At 43.2% G+C, this 3,286-nt stretch overlaps 1 protein-coding gene across 1 annotated transcript in view; it reads left to right on the top strand.

Moving 5' to 3' along the window:
- The first annotated feature begins 1,722 nt into the window (after positions 1 to 1,722).
- CALD1 (caldesmon 1) overlaps positions 1,723 to 3,286 on the top strand; it is a 76,114-nt gene continuing 74,550 nt past the window's right edge. Inside the window, exon 1 of the mRNA XM_018558107.1 lies at positions 1,723 to 1,843. The gene's annotated coding sequence lies outside the window, so the exon portion shown is untranslated. The remainder of the gene's footprint in view (positions 1,844 to 3,286) is intronic.

Here is a 3,286-nt window from a genome sequence, read left to right as displayed (position 1 = left end):
GCGCTTGACAAAGTAAATTTATTGCTTTTCACTTCCCTTACATGTATGTGTGTACACGGCTATGGGATTTACTATCCTGATTGCTGCTGTGTAACTTTCACTAACAGGCAGAACTAACTTTTCAATGGGTTTTATAGTAGTGTGCACCTATAATTCCACTTGTCAGTTAACTTTAAAGGCAAAGTCAACTTTTTACAAAAACATAGGAAATGCACACTTCTTCATAAAAGAAAAAAATGAACATTTAATTATTTATTTATGTTTCCAGTGGAGCCAGTGAAGCAATGCATCTGCGATCAGTAGATCATGGGTGCAATACTCTGGCTCCTGCAGGCTGTTCCTTCCCATCCGTGTCCATACCAAGGTACGGATATTCAGTAACATTTGAAGAAAGAGTCAATTCGGCCGAAGCTACGGCCAGATCCTTCGGCAGCTTTGTGTATAGACCCCTAAGTGTGGTGAGGTCACTGTTCTTGTATTCCAGCGGTGGCTGATAGGACTTGCAGTTTCTCCATTTACAGATCCTGTCAAAGGAACTGTAAATGGATGATGCAACTGTGTGGGAGGAGCCGTGCACCGCCAAAAGGTGAGAGGAACCCCAATATGAGCCTGATGAAGGGACTCTGTGCGGCCCCGAAACATTGCCATTCTTGTGACAAAACGTATATACGTCAATAAAGACTTATGATCAATGAGAAGCGCTTCTGACCACGTTGACCAATAAGAAGCACTTCTTAGTAAGAAGCACTTCTCATTGATCAGCGCTGTCAGGTGACCGAACTGAACAATGAGTGCTCGCCATTTGCAAACAGAATTTAAAATACCAACCGCGGGGCTGCGCTGCTGTGTACAATGTGCGGGTCCTACAGCGGCAGCCATGAAGGGGAAGTAGAGTTCTTTGACAGGTGAGAGCAGAGGTGAGAGAGGGGGCACCAGGGGGTAATTCTATTTTCCCAAATTCGCCTGGGAAAGTGGAATTACCCTTTAAATTCTGCTTTTCCAACTAAATTTTCTAGTAGTTATATTCATATTGGGCTATATACATGGAATTATAATAGACGTGTACATTTTGTTTAGTTCCCAATGAATATTCGTATGAATTTCGTTAAATTTGGATGCACCCAAATTTCCGAATGTGAACATTTCTAAATGTGAACGAATCCAAATGTTCCTTTTAACGAAAAATGTGGTCCATTCAGAATCTGTTCGAAACTAAATTAAATCGGACATGTGACAGTTTTCTGGCCGATCAGATTTTTATTTTGCTGGGGGTTGCATTAGAGACACGGCCATGTCACTTCCTGTTTCTTTCCGAAACGAAAATTTGGACGGATATGAAATCCGAATTCATGAAACTAATCAGATTTCGGCTCTGAAAAAAGAAAGATATAAATATCTGAATTGTTACGAAATGAAACAAAACACATTTTTTGGGGGGCCACATGTCTAAATTATAAGATGTGAAAGGAAGAGCAGCGGGCTAACCAGCAGCACAGCTGATTCAGCACTTGAAGAACTACAATTCCCAGCACATCTGGTCAGCCATTGGCTGGTATTTATAGATCCTCAGCAGCTACGACTCGCCCAGCCTCTCTGCAAGGCTACACAGGATGCTGTCTTGTAAACTGAGTACAGATCTGGCATTCAACATCCAGTATAACCAATGAGTGGACAGTTTAGACAAAGGCAGTCAGGACAAAACTCTTTGCCTTTTCTGGTATCACTTCCACTTCATCCGCACAGTGGAAGAGAGAGGCGCTCGCTTTGATATGCTGCACATTATGTGACTGTGCCCTGGCTCCAACCGCTGGATTAAATCACAGAATCGGACATCTAGAAGATAGTGAGTACACAATGAAAACTGCTACATGACTGCCAGGCTGGAATGAGCAAGTCTTTTGTCTTATTAGTAACTAAGTGCAGCCAGGATTTTAAGTGTATCTAAAGCCAGAACTTTTTTTGTCTGTTACTGTTGGATAGATTAATAAGAGATGAGCAGCCCTCTGTTTTTCCTGGTGACCACTGGACTGAAAGGGAGCGATAAACCAAAAGTCTGAGTTGTCACTAAAAAAGGAATAGAAGGAATATCAGCCAGAGGGGACACTTGTTGCAGTAACTTCATAAGAGGGGATTTCCCTCACTTCCTCTCCCTTCCTGTTCTGTCTACAGAATGGGACGCAGATGCCCCCCAAAAATGACGGGTTTAAATTATTTATTGCTCTACCCAAAATAAAAGTTTAGACTTTATATATACTTTAAAGTGTATGTGATCCCTAGAAATAATTTTTTCTTGTTTGTTCCCTTTTGCTCTGGTGCATATGCCACTGGAAGTGTTTTATTTGTTCCATAAATGTAAAAAAAAACCTCAGAAATCTAGAGCTGTCTCGTGTCTTCTGCACACTTTCTGCATTAATCAGCCCTCCTAGTTCTTATCTTGGGACTACAGAATGATTACCCTTTGTGTTGTAGAGATCTCAAGTGCGATGGTTTGAGCAGTTTGGTAAAAGAAAGCTGGGCTGGGCAGACACCATTCAGTTTACAAAACAGAACACAACAGGAGCTGAGTGCATTTCTGGCAGATCAGCAGGTATTTGTCTGTATTTGCAGGATCTTTAAGTCGCCATTCACACCTAAGCATTTTGTGAACGCACAACAAGCTGCGCACTTTGACGGAACGCATAAAAAAAGAGCAACGCACTAGCGGTGCCATTGTATCTTAAAACGCACTCAAACACATGGAAAAAAAATGCAGGATGTGCGAGGCAGATTTTGCTACATGCACAACTTTTCCGCGTTTGTCGCGCGTGCAGCACTGATTAAAATCAATGCGGGGCAACATGATGTTGATGTCTTGTTGCTGTGGGTTATGGCACTTTGCTGATTTTCACTGAACTGTATTATAAGATAAAACCGATAGTGTTGCTTAGGGATGCAACGATAGCTATAGTAGTATCAGTATCGGTGCTGATACCAAGTATTTGGGCAAGTGCACATACTCACCTAAATTCTTTGAAACTTTTCCTGATACCGGAACTTCTTGGTGACAAGGGAGCATGGAGCTGGCTTCCCGGCCAATCAGGAAGCCGGGCAGTGTGTAATGACTCGCCGCCCGGTTTCCGGATTGGCCAGCTTCCCTACCAATCAGGCAGTACTTGCCCAAATGCATTGATACTAATCCCGACACCGTAACTTCCGGTATCAGGAAGCCGAGCGGCGAGTCATAACACACCGCCCGGCTTCCTGATTGGCCGGGGAACCAGCTCCATGCTCCCTCGTCACCAGGGAG

This window comes from Nanorana parkeri, unplaced genomic scaffold, assembly GCF_000935625.1.
Source record: "Nanorana parkeri isolate BGI_ZX_2015 unplaced genomic scaffold, ASM93562v1 scaffold14, whole genome shotgun sequence".
Classification (NCBI taxonomy): domain Eukaryota; kingdom Metazoa; phylum Chordata; class Amphibia; order Anura; family Dicroglossidae; genus Nanorana; species Nanorana parkeri.
Note: the sequence above shows the minus strand (reverse complement) of the source record. Positions and strands in the feature narration are given on the sequence as shown.